Raw genomic sequence first — 19,583 nt, 5'->3', positions numbered from 1 at the left:
AAGCTGGCCAACTGGGAAGGGTGCTAAAGCAAAACATGTGAATGTACCAAGGTAGAGGGAACTGTTTTCAGCAAGAACTGGACTGGCTTTATAGTTGAAAAGAAGGAGACTTTGGAGTAGTGAATGGGAAGGAGGACACGAACCTCCCCCAACCCTGCTCCTCAGGAGTATAGATCAGTAATAAAGACAGTCATTAAACTGGTTCTAAGGAGCAAGTCCTGCTAAGTGCAGACCTTTTATTAGGCTGAGAGACTTTGAAGTTTAGGGGCCAAAGGACATCCCTGTTTAGGACTACAGAGGAGTAACTGAGGGGCCACTAGTGTCCTCTCTGCCGATTTTTCTCCAGGTGAATCAACTTCTCCTCTAAGTAAATATTTAGCAGATATATTAAGTATACTTGTTTGAAGAGGCACAAATCATTGACCTGCTTCATGCATCCCCATGTTTTGGGTCTGCCCTATCTCTCACACCATGCCCACATCACCTTTCTTCTCCTCCAAATCTTTGCACATGTAATCCCATTGCTTGGAATACTCTTCTGCTCTCTCTGATCCTCTTTCCCCTCACCTATCTTATTAGTCTTGCAGGTCTCAGCTTAAGCATTCCTTTCTTGGGAGGCTTCCCCAACATAGAGGTTACAGACTCTTAGTGCATGTCCTGACAGTTCTCTGTTGTAGCACTCATCACATTTTATTGTTACTACATATCTATTTGCCTGTTTCCCCCTAAAGTGTGAGCTCAAGGAAGACAAGGACCTTTTCTGTCTTGTCCCTCACTGTTTCCTTACAGGAATCCAAGGTTTGTTAAGTATGTATGGGGATTAGGGCACCTGGGTGGCTCAGTCGGTTGTGTGTCCAACTCTTGATTTCTGCTTAGGTCATGATCTCATGGTTGTGAGATGGAGCCCCGTGTTGGGCTCTGCACCGACAGCGTGGATCCTCCTTGGGATTTTGTCTCTCTCCCTCTCTCTCTGATCCTACTCTGCTCACACGCTCCCCCCTCTCAAAATAAATAAATAAACATTTAAAAATATATATGTATGAGATCGAAAGAGCTGAGGATGTGAGGTTGTGTGCATAGTGAGCCCCTCACTTAGAAAAATCAAAGGTTGGGACTGGAACTGTGATCAGTTCACAGGAAATCCAGTGGATAGAATCCCTGACTTTACCAAAGCCCAACTTACTTTATGCAGATGATGATGCCAAGAATCCCGAGATGAGAATCAAGAGTACAAAGTGTGCGACTTTTGGCCAGTTGCTTGATGCCTATCTATCTCTCAGAGCTTTTCCGAGTAGCAAAGGAAAGTGTAGGAAAGTACTTTAAAAACAATGTGAGTGCACAGTTGTGGAGACATAGAATGTATGGGGTCATCTCTACAGGGCTGTGGTTGGGACTAAGAGGACATATTCTGTTTCCTATTTTTCCCACCTCAAGCCATATGTCTGGTCAAGTCAGCACAGTCAGTACAGTGGAGCCCTCATCAACCCCCACTCACCACCACCATTATCTGGTTGATTAATACTGTTGGTGTGTTATTGCAAGGGAAAGGGGAGGAGGAGAGAGAACAAAGTAGCAGCGTTTGCTGGGGTAAGAATGTGGTGGATCTGTCAAAAACACTTTCCAGATTCCTCATTCTCTAGGGGATAATTTTTTTTGCTGGTATTTTGAGATCTCAAAATTAAATACCTGTACTAGACTGCCATCTCCAAGGTGACAGTGCTAGAAATCTCCATTGGCTTCTTAACAGGAGAAGTTTTAAATAATAGTTGCCTTAACGAAGCACCACATGGATAACATTTTAGCACAGGTAGTCAAATGGTGGAAGAAAAAAAAATCAACTTAAAAAAACAAGCGAAAGCATTTCACAATACATACATATACCAAATCATCACATTTTACACCTTAAACTTACTCAAAGTTATATGTCGATTACATCTCAATAAAACTGGGAAAAAAAGTAAAGAATTAGGATTGCCAGATATAGCAAATAAAATTATTTGGGACATATATTAAGAAATTATTTATTATTTATATCTGAAATACAAATTTAACTTGGTGTCCTATATGTTATCAGGCAACTTTCAATAGAAAGCATCTCCTTTTTCCCTAACTTCTGTTCTAATTATTCCATAGTGAAAAATTAAATGTTCTTAAAAATATTCGTTCTGTAGTATCATTGATTATGTGAGTTGAATGCTATCATTTTGTGTCTTTAGAATTACATTTTCCTTCAAAATAGCCATTCTTGTTTACTCATAATTTCATACAGGAGATTAAGATTTAACATATCTATTCAATTATTTCATGTATTTTTTTGGGCTCTCTGTGTCTTAACCTTAAATCAATAAGGATTTTGATCAGTTTGGTCATTTTATTGTATTATATAGTTCAGTACCATTTATTAGTATGATCACGCCTAACCGACTGTGCCACCCAGGCTCCCCTACCTACATCCATTATTTAATTAGAAGTCTGCAAAATGGTGTTTGTTTTACTACATTATTCTTTTTCTATTTATTATTGAGAAATAATCATCAATTCTTTTGTTTCCTTGAGGTATATTTCATAAGGCTAAGTCAGTATCATAGGTCAGTCCCCTGGAAACAGACTTTGAGGTGGAGATTGCCTGTCAGAGGTGGGTGCCACATGATGAAATTTTTGGGGTGATAGTGGGGTCCTCAGGGTCCAGAGCCAGTGGCCAAGAAAGAATTCTTGAGCCATCTTTGGTGCAAAAAGGTGATTTTATTAAAGCACGGGGACAGGCCTCATGGGCAGAAAGAGCTACCCCAGGACCATGGCTTCCTAGAGAAAGACTTTTCTTACCTTTTGATTATTTGGGCTGCAGATTTCCCTATTCTGTTTTCTCTTTTAATTTTTATCCTGCTTTTCTGTCTAATAGTTCTTGCAACTTTCTGGTCTGATACTAGCTCCTTTTCTTGTTGTCTGGCTATATTAATAATTATGAATTTTTAATTAATTATTAATTATTTAATTATGGTATTAAGAGGATGGTTTCAAAATGGCAGCTTGAGCACATGCATCTACCTCCATTTGTTCCCAATGTCATTAAAATTCATATTTATTAATATACACTGAAAAAATATTGTTTTTCAGTAAAAAAATAAAATCTAAAAAAAAAACCCCAAAACTTGACAGTTTGTTTTTGGTTATATTTTACTCATACATCTACTTGTATTCAATTTTGCATTTACTTAGGAACTCCAAAGTGCCACTGATGGGGTTTTGGAGTGATGGGGGTTAGGAGCTGATGGCCAAGAAATAATTCTTGAAGATATCTTTGGTGCAAAAAAGGTGATTTTATTAAAGCATGGGGACAGGACCTGCAGAAAGATCTGCACTGGGGTTTTGAAGAGTAAATGGTTATATACTATGGAATTGGGTGAGGTAAAGACAAAAGGCAGGTCTTCAGAAGGAGTTGATATGCTAAAAAGGATTCAGTAGATACCTGACGCCTTGCTATTGTCAAGCTAAAGTGGTTTTTCTTCTAGTAAGTCATTAATATTATGACAGTAGGGCATTCCTGGAGAAATATTATACTCTGTATTTGCCTTAAGTATTTGTCAACGGGGTGCAGGTTATAAGGAAATTTAATTTTACCTGCCATTTCTTTCTTGCCTTTGTTCCTCCACATCACTAGTGAGCAGAGAGTGATATTAGGACTCCCGGAAACTGAGTGTATAGGTTTCTGGAGATTAGGCTATTGATAAGATTGCCTTTTTCTTGTAATTTACTAAGACATATGTACACTGATGAAGACTCATGTCCTGCATTACTATGATCTCTATCAGTTAAGCATTTGTTTTCTTTCCTTTCCTTTGTTCTTGGGCACCCGGGAGTGCCTGAGGAACATCACACATGTCCCACCTGGGGAGGAGTGCTAGCTTGTGCTTTGCCCTCAGCTTGCCTTATGGTCGGGCAACACCATGAACTGTGCTCTTTTCATCTGTTGCTGGCCTTCTGCTTGAGTTCTGATTCTTGGCCAGATAGCTTAACTCACTCACTGTTGGAAGTAATAATAGAGATGTATCTGACCTCGGATACACTTTTTTTGATTAATGCTTATTTGACCAGTGGATATTTTAGAAGGTTAGAGAAGGCATAGTTGGATTCAAAGCTCAAGTGATGATTCCTGCATTTTCAGAATCAGAGTGTATAGGATATTCTTAATTTAATCTCATATTAGAAGACAGTAACCTTATAGGATAGAAGACAATAATCCTTATAGGATAAGTGGATGTTATTCAGATGAAGCTGTGCTATTGATGTGGTTTGAAGTGTTAGGGTTCTGAGCTAATGGCCAAGGAAGATTCTTGAGACATTTTTGATGTGAAAATGGTGTTTATTAAAGCACAGGGACAGGACCCTGCACTGGGATTGTGAAGAGCAACTGATTATACACTTGGGAGTTGGGGGAGGTAAAGATGGGGAAGTTTCTAAAAGGACTTTCATATGTTAAAGAAGACTTACAGGATCCTGGAGGCCTAGCTATGGTCAAGCTAAGGTTGTTTTTCCCTCTAGCAAAGAATTAACATTAAGACAGTTGGGAGTTCCTGGAGGAATGTGCTTGTCTCCAGTATTTGTAAGTGGGCTGCAAGTTATAAGGAAATTTAATTTTATCTACATTTCTTTTGCCTTTCTTCTCCACATCACTATTGGTACTGGGAAATACAGGTTTGGGATGAAGGAGAGAATTCAAAGAAATGCTGCATGGGTCAGAAGCCTCACCAGCTGTTCTCATACCATCAAATGAGAGAACAAATGCACATGTACTTATGCTGACGCCAGAACACCTTGAAAAGAATTTCTTGGAAGAGTGAGGATCTTAACGTAGAAGATAGTTTAATAGCTTTCTCTGGATTTCGGAAAGGTTCGCATCTATACGCGCCATAGATTCTTATCCAGGAGATGGGTTCAATAGCTAATAGCTTCTCCCAGTACTTTCTAGCCCCAGGAGTCAGTAATTTAGTGTACTTAAGTAGGGATCTCCTTGACATTTTTGCATTGAATCTCAGAATAAATAGGTAATAGCGTATCTATATAACTTGCTAACATGTCATTTAGGCCGCCTGAGGGCTGTAGTAAATTGCTCTGCCACCTTTTTAAGTGAATATACAAATGCTAAGCATCAGTGATGAGATCATCCTGTATTTTATTTTATTATTCCTCCCCTATGGTGCTGGGAAATGAATTGCTTATGAGAGAGAGGGAAGGATTGGCTTAATAACTTGTAATCAGATATGCCACACGGCACATGTGAACTTCCTTTTCCCCTATTTTAGCCACCTTTTATCTCAAGAAGAACAATTGATTCTCAAAGATGGGACGGGTGGAAGTAATCCTTGAATGTAAACTGCCCACAGGAATTAGACACAAGTGAGAATAAAACCTGGGAATAAACTTGTGATGGGTGACTATCTGTCCATTCTTTCCGAAGGGTACCAAGGGACAACTAATAATGACATGAACACACATCTTACTGTTCTAAATATTTTACTACTAATAACTTATGCTTATAGCAACTCCATGAGGTAGACATTGGTATTATCTCTATTTTATGGATGAAGAGGCTGAAACACAGGGGTTAAGTGATTAGCCCTCGGTCACACAGAGAGTACAAGATAGTATGCTAAACTGCCTCTAATTTAATACTGATTTCCTGACTGTATTTGAGTTTGTTCAATACTATGTTTCTAGGGAAGACTTAATCGGTTTTTGAGAAAACATGGCATTCGGTCCAATTTCAAATTAGGAAGACTCTTTGGCTCAATCTTTTAGTCTCTAAGAGTCCCTCAGAGCCTTTACTTGGATAATTAGTTGCGAACAATATCAATTATATCTAAGTGGACAAATTTAATTACTACAGAAGACCAATTGATTTTTTTAATTATCATTGATTGCTCAGTGGTTATCTCAATGTAAAGATTGGTACTTTCTGAATCTTTCATTTAATTGGTTTATTAAGTAGTTCAAAGTTTGACATTAAAGTAAGAGAGGTGAATTTTCCTCCTGCTCCCTTTTTATCTCTATGAAGGATAAACATCACAGAAGCCTAAGACATGCAACAACAAAATAATAACAAGAACAACAATTAATATTAAATTTCCTGGGGTTTTGGGGATATTTTCATTTTCTGTTTTAGTAGATTTTTTTGGAGGCAGTGATACCCTAGTTTTTCTAATGGTGAAGATGGAACCTGCCATGTTAGCTGGGGTACCATGATGCTGATATTTTTATCCTTAAGTCGAATTCACAGTGAAGCCAGCTAAGATCATAAGGATTATTCGAAATTGATGTGGATGCAGAGAGAACTGGATTCTACACTTTACTCTATCCTTACCCCTACTTCTCACCTCAGTTAATAGCTGGCTGTGTGATTTCATTTTCCTGTCTAATTGTCTTATCTTTAAAATTGGGATAATCACATTTGTCCTCTTTATTACACAAGCAAGACTGTGACAGTGCACTAAAAATATCACAAATGTATGTAAATTCAAGAATCATTAATATTTAGAGATAACCATATTTGCATTATTTTGCTATAGAAATATTGTCTGACACTAATTGTATCAGTTATCTATTGCTGCATAAGAAATCACCTCAAACCCAGTGGCTTAAAACAGCCATTTATTATTTGCCATAAGCCTTACCAATCAGCGGGGTGGATTGTGCTGGTCTGTGCCAGGCTCAGCTCTTCTTGGTCTTACTTATGCATCTGTGCTAAACTGGTGGGTTAGGATGTCTCCAGTGGGGACGATTTGGCTCTTTTTCACGGGATCTCTCATTCTTCAGCAGGCTAGCTCAGAGTTATTCTCAGGGCAAAGGAACAGGAACAAGAGAGTAAGTGGGGGTGCATAATGTCTCTTGAGGCCTCCGTTAACTGTGACACCCCCTCATATCAACCACACTCTAGAGGTCAAGTTGCAGGACAGTTCAGTTCAAGAGGTGGGACAAATAAATGCCACATCATGATGGGAAGAGATGTACAGACATGTAGTAAGAAGGGGGAAAATAGGAGTCATTTTTGTAATTGATCTATCCTACTAATTGAGTCACTTATATTCAATTTAAACCCTTAATTATTTTTATTTCTTTTACTAGGACAGCGATTTTTGACCTTTTTGATTTTTATGTCACCATGTTATATATCTCTTATATAAATGCGTATATTCATTTCCATGGCTTGTTGCCCATGCATAAATATAACATAAGGCATTTGAATATATTAGCAATTATTGTGGCCAGCAGGTAAGAACCTGGATAATTTATTAGATATACTATTATTTACTAACTCTTATTTGTTATATTAGCATTTGCATAAGGAAATAAAACAGAAGATCTGATTAAAATAATTGTCAGAGTTCTGAAGCCCAGTGTTTTGCTCTACTGGATTCTCTATTACACTGAAATGATTAGTACGCTTCATTACTGGTCCTATAAATAGTCAGATTAAATGAAGAATTGAGACAATATGAATTGAAAATTCAGATTTCTAGCCCTGCCCTCAAGAAATTTTGTTTTGGCTTTGTTTTATTTTGTTTGAGCTAAAACGAGCCTCACTGGATGTCTCCATTGATTCAATTCCCTAAGTGTGTGTTTAACTCATGATTTCACTTGGATTTAGGTATTTGGTTATATGATGCCAAACATCTGGATGTTTTTTTCTCAGCAGTGCCAAATATTCATCTATAGGGAGGAATGATCTGACTTTAGCATTTAGTTGGCATCTTTATATATACTTTTCAATCAGATGCACTATCTCACCAGGGCAACTCCAGAAGTTTGGTTCAAAAGGATGTATTCCTGATTAAGTTTAATTCTATTAACTGTAAATATAAAGCTATCTGAATTACACACAGGCACTTGGCAATATCCTGGAGATTCTAACATTCCCTTTCTTTATGTTGGCATCATGTTCAGGAACATTTAAAATATATTGCCATAACATTTTCTAAATGACTGTATTGTAATTTAATGTTATATTTGGCAAACACAACCGAAAATACAGCAGCTAATCGTGTAAGCTCATTTTATTTGCATACCATTGTTAACCACTTTCATGTAGTACTTACCAAATGTGTCAGATTATTACGATCTATTTAATGACTTAATGGATGAGGTACATTGTTCTTAAATTCAATTATACCCTTTGCACCTCTAGAATTAAGGTCATGTCAGCATTTCTATTATATAAGTGACTGGGTTTAGCAGTTTTTAACTGAGCTATAAAAATTGGCTTCCAAATCAAATCTTAGTAATAAAGGTCACTGCCTGGGGGAATTCTCCCCCCCCACCCCCAATTTAGAATACATAAATTTTAAGGTGCATCTCCTGCTTTTTAAGACAATCTTTTAGGAAAAATTCCATTATGGTCTTCATATGGCAGAAGGAAAAGTGCTTAATTTCCTGTTTGCTTTATAAGACTAGGTTTTTCTTACTTGCTGAGTAACAATCATCTCTTAGACCATTTGGCTTTTAATATACTCTCTACTACTTCTTGCCTGTATGACCTTGAGCTCTCGCTTAGCTACTTTGTGCCTCAATTTGCTTACCTGGAAAATGGATTATTAATGTTACTTGCTTCATAGACCTGTAGTGCGGATTAAATGACATAATATACACATATGTTTGGGACAGTACATATTAATTGGTCAACAAGGGTTAACTTTTATTACCATCAGATAAGAGGTTTAATATGAGTCCATTCAGCATTAGAGAAACTTCTGAAAAGAACAGGCCACTGAGGTGAGATTTGGCATTTACTGAGAAGTCCAGAAGAGGCTATTGCTATTAGGTAATGATCACTCCATGTCAATAGATTTTTTCTTTTAGAAATGGGTGAGATCCCACTAAGGGATGAGTGAGATCTCCTCGGGGGAAGAATGCAAAGAAGGAGGTTGAAGGAGCCAGGACCAAGCTCTGAGGAAGAAATGAGGCTGAAGGGTCTGTGGGAGGAAGAGTGAACAAGAAGTGAAGGTGTATCAATACTGCAGAGCAAGAATTGTGGTTCTTACGCAAACGATTATCAAAATCAGTTGGAGGGCTTATAAAACTCAGAAGGGCCTGGAGTTTCTTACTCAGCAGGACTAGGATAGTGCCTGGGAATTTGCATTTCTTTTTCTTTAATCTTTTTTTTTTTTGAGAGACCGAGAACGCATGAGTGAGTGGGCCAGGGGCAGAGAGACAGAGGGAGAGAGAAAATCCCAAGCAGGATCCACACTGCCAGCACTGAGCCTGGCACAGGATTCAAACCCACAAACGATGAGATCATGACACTTTCAGTATGCTAGGTTATAAATGGTCATCATTCATCATTCCAGAGAACTAGAGCAGAGTAGGAATAAAGGAGGATTTCTAAAGACTGAAATGAAAATAAAAATCATTATTGTTATTCATCCCCAGATTTGCTTAGGAAGAGAATAAGAGTGTACTAGGTGAATTATTGCCCCTGCAGGGGACAACATGTTGCTAATGAAACACTCTAGGCAATTCCCTGCAACTGCATATAAATTACAAGAAGATGGACATATTTTCCTGAATGCAGGAAAGCGGCCGCTCTTTTCAAGTCTTAAAAAAATAATTCATTGATATTTTTGGTTTTGCATTGACCAAGACTCAGGTTGTTCCTGAATAATTTACAGAGAAGTTCTCCACTAAAAATGGGAAAAAGGCTGATCCACTGACGGAAAAATCTGCTTTCCTCTATCTGTGTTCAGGGCAAAATCACTGGTTTCTTAGTTGCCATGACCTCCTGTTTTGTCAGGGGGCAGGTCAATATGTGAGAAACCCCACACAGAAATATTATAGTGGGGAGATCACACATGACTCTGTGCAGACACCTCAGCACAGATGTGCCATATTGCAAAAGATTCCAAAAAATAAAATAAACCTGATGGGATTCAAAAGCCCTTGGGAATGGGGCGCCTGGGTGGCTCAGTCAGTTAAGCGTCTGATAGGCTCAGGTCATGATCTTACAATTCATGGGTTTGAGCCCCACTTTGGGCTCTGTGCTGACAGCTCAGAGCCGGGAGCCTGTTTCAGATTCTGTGTCTCCCTCCCTCTCTCTCCCCCTCCCCTGCTCATGCTCTGTCTCCTTCTGTCTCTTAAAAATAATAAATAAACGTTTAAAAAAAAAGCCCTTGGGAAGGTACTAATTAATATTTTTTAGAAAATTTAATTTCAGTATGTGTTATCTAACCACTGAAAAATAATATCTAACCAATTCAATTAATTGGCTAAGTTTTCACCTCTATTAAAATTTTTTGGACTGTTCTATTTGATCTGATTCAGGACGAAGTTGTTTTTCTCTTTGACATAACACAGATGACATTCATACAATTACAATCTGTTGTTTTCACTCTGCCATTATACACACGGAATCCTAGAGCTGGAAAGTCCTGCAGAACTCATTCTTATGAGCTAATATTTAATGTGCAAACCACTCTGTTTAAGTGAATTTCCTTTTCTTCAAAAAGTACACAGCCTCTGATGGGCTAAAATCTAAATCAAGGAGAATGCTATTGTTTAGAGTCCTTGCTAGGCAGACAGACCAAAGTTAAAGGAATCTAATGGGGTAGAGGAGATCCAATATAAAACTCTGGAAAAAACATGAAGTAAGATTGTAGAGGAGAACCATCTAACTATTGGTCTATCATCCATTTGTTTGAGATATGTAAAAATATCTAAGCATAGTTTAAGATAACTTGAAATATTTATTAACAAAGAACAAGCACAGTTGATGCCATTCAGGGTTGTAGAGAATAGATGATTTATGCCCTGATTTACCATGAAAAAAGAAATTAGAAATATATCAAATTCCTTTTCAAAATTCAATTAATGGCTAAAGAAGAATATACAGCATAGTTGCTCAGGAATCTCAAAGCTGGTATGATTTCTGAAAAAACCTGGCATACATCAACTGACCAGAAACCATCAATATCAAGTATATAATGGGGATTTACATTGTGTGGTGATCCATATTATATAAGTAGCATAAGAAATTAAGAGAGGCGATGATACAGTATCTTAGAAAATCATAACTACTGTTCCAGAAATTCTATTTAACCAAATTAACTGGAGCAGTAGCTATCATAAATATTAGGAAGAATTTTTTTTTTCTTAAAATTCTACTGCGTTAAGTATAGTTCAACTGGAAAGGAAAATGCAGTATTAAAATAGAATTGTGTACAAAGTAGAGGGAGATAAATACCACAAATCCATAAGTATGCGGAAGACTGCCTAGGGACCCCAAGGGAAGTGTTCATATAAATGGTGTCCCCTGCAGCTGGGCATCCTCACACTACCAGTGCAGTGGTAAATTAATCAAGGAGCTTCACAATTAAGCTTAATGCTTATTGATCAACAATGAATTCTACTCAATGGCAGGTGCAGTGAACGATGATAGTTTGGTGAATTTACAGAGAATGCTATGAAATCTAAAGATGTTTTTAATGTTTATTGATTTTTGAGAGAGAGAGAGAGCAAGGGAGGGGCAGAGAGAGACAGGGAGACAGAGGATCCAAAGAGGGCTCTGCTCTGACAGCAGAGCCTGCCAGGGGATTTGAACTCACAAACTGCAAGATCATGACCTGAGCGAAAGTTGGACTCAACTGACTGAGCCATCCAGGTGCCCCTAAAGATGTTTGTAATGTTACAGTCAGAGTATATGATATTGTGTGATTTCATACTATAATCGAAGAAAAATATCTAATCATAAAACAAGGGACAAAATAATATATGTGCATAAACCTTCCCATCCCTTTCTTTAAGAAAAATTGTTCATCCTTTTAGTCCCAACTCTGATGATTCTTCCTTTGTGAAGCTTTCTCTTACTCATAGGAGCAAATATAATACTTCTGTGACCCCAGAGTATGTGGATATACTTATAGTACTGCACTTACTCTATTTCATTTTAATTAATAGTATGTGTTAGTTTTTCTATTTATTAATATAATGAGAGTTCCATGGAACCGTGTCTTATTTAGTTTTGTAGAACTAGGCACAGAGCAGGTCCATAAAAAGTGTATTAAAGGCATGAGTTTAGTCAATATATGAGAACAAGAAATGTTCATGATATCTGTTGATACTTTTAATTCCAAAGACAAATGGGCTCACAGGCAAAATAAATCTCACAGATCAGATTTCTGTTTACCAAAACTACCTGCTTGTTAGATTAAATTATTCAGGAATCATCAAGGACAGAACTCTAAGAAATCTTGAAAAGTTGGAGGAATCATCTATCAAAATTGAAGATGATATTGGATAGATATAAGAGCCAATAGCAGCTTGTTAATCTTTGATCAGATACTGCACCCAAAAAATAGGCGAAGAAAATTTAGGGAGCAAAAAAAATCTATGTTTATGCTAATATTTAATTTGGAAAAATGTAACATTTCTTTTTGTATTTAATTGGATGGGAGATAGTGAAGAGAGAAACTGTTGACTCTAAATTATTGTGGGCTCAGTTCCTCTCCCTATGACCTTGCCTGGCCACACTGATACCTGGTGATGTTGCATGTGTTCCCCTTTAGGATGATAAATATATTAGAGAGGGAGAATTTAAAAACTTAACTCAATATCCAAAAGTGCCAAAAACATGAAATAAGGGTTCAACAGTGGGGAGTATTATTTGTTATGAATATTAGTAAAATTACTGTTTTATTGATTACTTATCCAAAGCTGTTACAGAAAGAAGTGTTTCTAAGCTAAGTCTTTTAAGTGCTATTTAAAGGTTTGCTCTTTTCAGTTACAAATGACACATTTGACTTGTCAAATGAAAACACTTGATAGTTTTGCCAGCACAATAGCTTTGCCGCCATCTTGGTAGTGTATTTCAAGGGAGACAGTTTAAACAAGGGGGTGCGGCCCTGGAATGATGTCTTGCTTCTGCTCTTTGCCAGCTATATCACCTTGGGCAGTTATTTGAGCTGTCTCAGAGTTCTCATATACAAAATGATGATAATCAACTACTTCATGAGGCTGTTATGTCAATGAAATTATGTGTACAAAAGCACCCATAAACTGTAAAGTACCATATAAATGTTAATTATGATTATAGCCTCATCTACCATAATATCAGAACCATGTCATGGAATATGGAGGGCCTATTTCCTTTTTCCACATGAGCTCCTCTGCAACACAAGTAGTAGTGATCTTTTTCATTTGCTTAGTCATTTTCTCCCCCCAATTTCTTTTTTTGTGGTAAAAGACATATAATGTAAAATTTACTAACTTAGCCATTTTTAAATGTATAGTTTAATGGTATTACGTACATTAATATTGTTGTGCAACCATTACCACCATCCATTACCAGAATTCTTTTATTTTACAAAATTGAAACTCTATAACCAATTAAACAATAACTCTGCATTCCTCACTTCCTGCTTCCTTGTTGTGTTAGTTTTTTTTTTTTTTGAGATAATTTAAAGTTCTAATGCTGCTCCCACCTTATCCCTAACACAAAATTCATTACCAATTAGAAATACAATGGTGATAATCTCAATTTTATCTACTACCTTCATTGTTTTGGTCCTGGTAAGAAAAATAGTCAGAAGATGTAGTCTACTGTAATATAGACCTTGCATGATAGGAGAAATTTGCCACATGTAAAAAGGCTGGACATAGTAACTCTTCTGAAAATGTATCCTAAGGAAATAACAGGGGAGGTATACAGAGTTATCTGGTAATGGGAGAAAATATAGATAGACCTTCTAAATTCTCACCAATTGCAATTTAAAAATTGATGGCATAGGGGGTTGGGTGGCTCAGTTGGTTAAGCATCTAACTCTTGATTTCCACTCAGGTCACGATCTTATGGTTCCTTGGATTGAGCCCCACATCGAGCTCTGTGCTGGCAGCAGGTGTCTCCCTCTCTCCCTGCCCCTCCCCTTCTCATGCTCCTCTCTCTCTCTCTCTCTCTCTCTAGAAATAAACTTAAAAAGAATTGATGGCATATACTTACAATGAATAGCATATAACCACTAAATATCTCCTTATGGAATGATACTTAAATAGGGGGGTATGGTCACACTACAGTATTAAGTTAAAACAATTTTAGTAAACAATATTATGATATTACATCAATTAAGTAATAAAAATTATATATATAATTATGTTATATATGTGTGTGTGTGTGTATATATATATATATATATATATATATATATGTATAAATCCTAGTAGGTATACAGAAAATGTTAATGACAATCTCTGGGTGGCAGAATTATTAGTGATTTTAATTTCTTCTTTGCAATTTTTTATGTTTTGTAGTTTTTTCAATGACCATATATTACTTTTATAACCAGGAACAAAATGTAATTAAATCAAAACCCAAACTGAGGCCACCTCCAAAGCAAACCCAGCAGTGAACTCTGAAGTATTTCAGCTATGAACATTTTAAGTAATTGGAAATTGGGAGGACCATAAAAAGCGGTCACTGGGGGCTAGTATTTGAATGAAAAACCCAAAGAGCTTGTTTCGAATCATGTCGACTTTCACGTTACTAATATAATTAAAGCAAGTAAATCAGTTGGGCAACAAGCCACTCACCCTTCAGACACACGTCACAGCTGTCTGCATGCTCACTATCTTCACCTTGCTCAATTTTCACAGTTTTTAATATGAATATCAATTCCCTTTTTCATAAACCTAACCTATAAATGCCACAACCCCTCTGAGGGATTTCCCCAGGCTTCATTTTAGGCTCCACAAGAAAGGATGTAAAAGAGACCTTTCTTTTGTAAAGTGATTCTATAATTCTGTCCAATATCCATCATTTTCAAGGCCAAGTAATCATATTTAATAGATCCTAAATTACATTCTGTCAGGCAAGGATTCCCTTGATGATATTAACCAGAGCAGAGGACTGACAGGCAGAGGCCTGAAAGTAAGATATTGTTCTACAAAGGGCTTACGAGCCTTCCTTTGCGAGGCTTGACCTCACTAAGTTTGGGGTGGTGCAGGATCTGTGCCTTCACCGCAATCCTCAGCCTTCCCAGGGTTACTCACAAACCAACTCCTGATTTCCTGTCTTAAAGTCACTTTTAAAATTAAATTACTTGGCTCGTTTTTGACCCTTTGAGGAAATTGCCATCGTGAATTTATTTCTACAATACTTCACTAGCAAGACAGCTAGATGTACAAGCATTTACCTACTCTATCTCCATTTTATCTCCTTATCGGAAGCCTGAAAGAAAAAGGCTGAAGGAGAAAGTTGGAGAGATGCCTTCATGCCTTGTGCTGTTTAAATGAATGTTACAAAGTAGAAGGTTGGAGATCTTTCTTGACAGGAAAGATTTAAGGTCATGATGCTAGAAAAGAGTGCAAGGTCAGATTTTCCTTTGAAAAAGGGGGATATCTTGGATCAGGTTTTCATTAGGAGGGACGTTCTCAGTACTCTTTTGAACATCTCTATTGGAATAGCTTTGGTTTTGTGGATTTTACATCTCAAAGGTTTTAAAGAATAAGAAGGTTAAAAAAAAGAATAAGCATTTCCCCAAATTAAACAAAATTTAAGTTTTTAAAAAAAGTTGATTTATAATCAAAAGTCTATTTATTTATAATCTCTACACCCACCAGGAGGCTCAAACTCACGACCCTGAGATCAAGAGTCACTGGCTGAGCCAGCCAGGCTCCCCACAGAATTTAAGTTTTTAATGCTTCAGTTATTAAAACAATTCAAGCACAAATCTTCATTCAAAATACAACTGCTGACCTCTTGCTATGTGCCTTGTCCCTGGTGGCTTTAGGAACATTAACTCATTGCATTTTTACGACTCTGTAACCTGTAGAGATATTTATCCCAATTTTAGGGGTGATGCCTATGGGTCAGCCATTTCTAAAATCTCAGAGTGTCTGGGACTCCAACAGTTTAGACCACTCTTAATTTTTGATCATCTGTTTTCCCACATGGAATTGCTTTTTCTTGTTCTGGAAAAAATAATCCCACCCATTTGCTCCAAACTTGAAGATATCTGGTCTTGAAATTCTTGCCTAAAGAAAACTGTGAAAACACTAAAGGTTAGAGGAGGAAGGAGGGAATGATGGTGCTTGGTGTTTAGCATTTTAGAACAGGAGGTAGAATGATGGACATAATGTAGTAGAAGGAAAACCATAGTATTAAACCATTATCAAGGTATTTGTCCTGTGATTTGGGGCAAAGGTACTTTACACAAAAGGACCAATTCTGCCTGTTTTCTGCCCCATATTCTTTTCTCCTTCCTTTCTTTTTTTTTTTTTTTTAAGTTCTCAGGTGTCTGTGTCTTTGCTCTTCATTAATTCTTTCATTTTTACTCACAACTCTCTCTTCTTATTTCTATCTTACCATCATTCTTTCCCTAGTTTTTCCCCCATGCCTAAAGAAGAGAATAAATAAGACAAAACAAACCTTGGTGTTCTCCCTTTAAGTGCAATAAAACACGGGTGCAAAAACTGAAGGAAGGAACCGGCTGGTTTCACGACCATGTCTTCCATCTTTCATCATCATTAACTCCTCTCGCTGCTGTCTTCTTCTTTACTTCCTCCTTTCCAATAAGTCACTTCCTTCTTTTCAATAAATCACGAAGGCCAAGATTTAAAGGTACGTTACCACATTCTGATACACTACAGCGGTTTAATTTCCTTATCAGTCTAACCCAAATTGATTTCTCATCGACAGAGCTCAGCTGCCACCAACTTACCCGCTGTGTTCAACAAATGGAAACTCTCAGTAAAACCTGTATTGTCATTTATTTCCACTGTGGAAATACTAAACAAGCCGGAATGTGGTGGTTTCTTTAATTTTTTAAGTCACAACACAATTATTACGATGATGGAAATTTCACAATTTTCCAGGGAATGAGGATGGGTTTCAAAGGAAATAAACATGTAGAATCTGACCACTAGGTCTCCAGTAGACTTTGGTCCTTTTCAGTGTATTTTGCCTGGACGTGTTAATATACTATCTACCTTCTTCTCAATGTTCTAATCAGTAAAGAAAAATAGTGGCATTCTTTTATCTTTTATAGGGGTTATTTTAAATGTTTTTCTATTTTTAACTCCACGGAATAAACAATTATGGCTGTCTGTATATGTATCACATTTTATATTTTTCAGAGAACTTTCATAGAATTATCTATTTAATCCTCATTAAAACACCAAACACTTGCTGGACACTGTGATAAGTATTGTGATCCAGATGAAAAGGTTCCACAGATCCTCTTTGAGAAGCTGGGGAAGAGATTATGGGGGCACATGTAATAATTCCAGACAGACTAATGTATTATGGATTTTAATAATTGTATATACAAGGTACTAAATGAACACTGGGCAACTATTAATTATATTGTTCTCTGATGGCATTTGTCATATTGTATTTTAATTCAATACATAGTAACAGCTTCTCCCACTAAGTTGTGATAAAGAAGACATCTTATGCACCTCTGTCTTCTCATCATCAGACACAGGGCCTTGAACATGATAACCGGTTACTCTTCAATGAATGGAGGAATAAAATGGGTGGTATCTATACATAGATATACAGCTGTATGGACATTCATTTTATATATTATAATGTATATATAACTGTATAGATACTATACATTGATTCATGTTATATATTTGTATATAAACACATACATGTATATATTATTATATATCACATGTATATATAATTATTATGCATCATTAAATATGATATATATCTAATGTATATATGTTTAAATTAATAATTCCAGGAAAGAGGATCTTTTGCAACATGGGAAAAGAATTGTTTTTTGGCCAGGAAAAGTACTATCTTTGTGTTACTACAGACTCTATATATAATAGGTTCCATATTAATATGTTTTCAAATTCTGATGATGTAACTGTGATGGTCTGTGAAAGATCGAATTCCCAAATTTCCTTTCACTTTAAGGAGTGAGAACCTTCCAGCCTTTCTCTCCCTCTTGCTCTTCCTTTCCAACATGACTACAATTCATGCCTCATTAAGGACTGTATGTTGTCCTCCATCTTCAATTAGTGAATACTTCTGACTTACTGTGTGCTTCATTCCCATTTTATGTGTATTTTCTTCAACTGCTCACTGCTTCAACTTTAGGTGCTTGCTGACCACCATCCTAACTAGACTCGATTGTGAATTTGGGAGGGACAATGGAAGAGCTATTTGACATAAGGAAGAAAAGATGAACTCAAAAGCTTGCTTTCTCACCTGTAAGTTGCACAGAAAACACTCAGTCAAGTTTCTAACAGGGACTCACTCCTTTCTTTTGATCTTTGATCTTTGATATTTGGAGGAATGTTGGGCTTTATGTAGCTTTACTTAAACAAATGCTGATAGCAAGATGAGGATACTATTCCTTTTTGTGAAGGAGCTGCCTGAAGAGCTCTCATTGTATGGCTTTTTATCTTAGTAGAAGAATGCATTTCAACACCAGCTTTATTTATAATAAATCAGTTTAGTTGCAATGTTTGCTTTATTTCTGTTCCTCTGTTTCTGGCCCGTGGGCTCCTAACCTGCACTGATGGGCTTTCCTTATTCAGAGAGGCGGATCTAATGTGGGCCTTAATTGTGGGGTCAATAAGATAAGGAGCCCCATGCCCTCTCTGAGTGGGTCTTCTTTGTTGGCTCTACTAGGATGAGCTTAGTCATTTTTCACTTGTTTTCCACGGACTGGAAAATGACATCAGCTGCTGACCCTTCTATAATGTTGACCATGTGCCTACATCCATCCCACCAGTTGCCTCTAGTAAGGATCTCTGCTGCTTGCTCCGGGCCTGCCTGCCATAACTCCTTGCTCCCCAGGTCTCAGGAGTCCATTGTGTGTTCCTTGTCCTTCCTCCTTTGGGCTGGTGTTTTGTTTTAGTCCCACATCCTAGATTCAACATCTCCTTTCATACAACAATCATCTTCTGGCCATGATGACCTCCTATGTGGAACTCTGACTCTCCACAGATCCTGAACATCTCATTTTTTCCCCAAATGGTTCAGCCTTCTCAGTTTGTCTGGATGTCCCCACTTGGTTTTGTTTAGGACAGTAAGAGAAACTCAGATGTATTCCTCTGTTGGAAAAGAGACAGTTACCTAGCTTTCTTAGTGTCAGCAAAATGATGACTTATGCAAGAACCACTTGTACTCTGATGAGACGAAGAAAGCTCTCTGGATCATTTCATCCAGCGATCATTAAGGCCAGGAACTTATGACCTGGGACAAAATCTCAGAAGGATTCCTTATAGCCCTTGTTGATTACCATTCTCCCTTAAATGTATGCATTCCTTGGCTGATAGGTGAAAGTGGGAAAAAGGAGGAGTTTACCTCTGCATTGTCTCTAACTTACTCCCCATTGGCCTTTGTACTTTGCTGCATCACCCCAAGGAGACCCTTGATATGCTGAAGGGATCAGTCAAGGTCCCGACAAGAAACAGAAGGCATACTTGATTGGGCCTTATTCAGGGAGTTTAACCAAGAGGCTACTTACAAGGGTGTAGATAGGTTCAAGGGAAACCAACAAAGGATGGTAAAGTCTCCCCAGGGCTAGTAACAGTGGGGATCCTTACCAGCCATTGGCTTAAAGGGATAGAGAAGGGAAAAG

The 19,583-nt window shown here is 37.3% G+C and overlaps 1 long non-coding RNA gene across 1 annotated transcript in view; it reads right to left on the bottom strand.

The window, feature by feature from the left end:
- Nucleotides 1–14,157, bottom strand: part of LOC131516795 (uncharacterized) — a 30,407-nt gene extending 16,250 nt beyond the window's left edge. The window contains exon 1 of the long non-coding RNA XR_009264250.1: nucleotides 6,669–14,157. This is a non-coding gene — a long non-coding RNA (uncharacterized LOC131516795). The remainder of the gene's footprint in view (nucleotides 1–6,668) is intronic.
- Between the last annotated feature and the right edge of the window lie 5,426 nt (nucleotides 14,158–19,583).

The sequence above is a fragment of the Neofelis nebulosa genome, chromosome 7 (genome assembly GCF_028018385.1).
Source record: "Neofelis nebulosa isolate mNeoNeb1 chromosome 7, mNeoNeb1.pri, whole genome shotgun sequence".
Classification (NCBI taxonomy): Eukaryota; Metazoa; Chordata; class Mammalia; order Carnivora; family Felidae; genus Neofelis; species Neofelis nebulosa.
The sequence above is the reverse complement of the archived record's forward strand: the minus strand, read 5'-3'. Positions and strand labels throughout refer to the sequence as shown.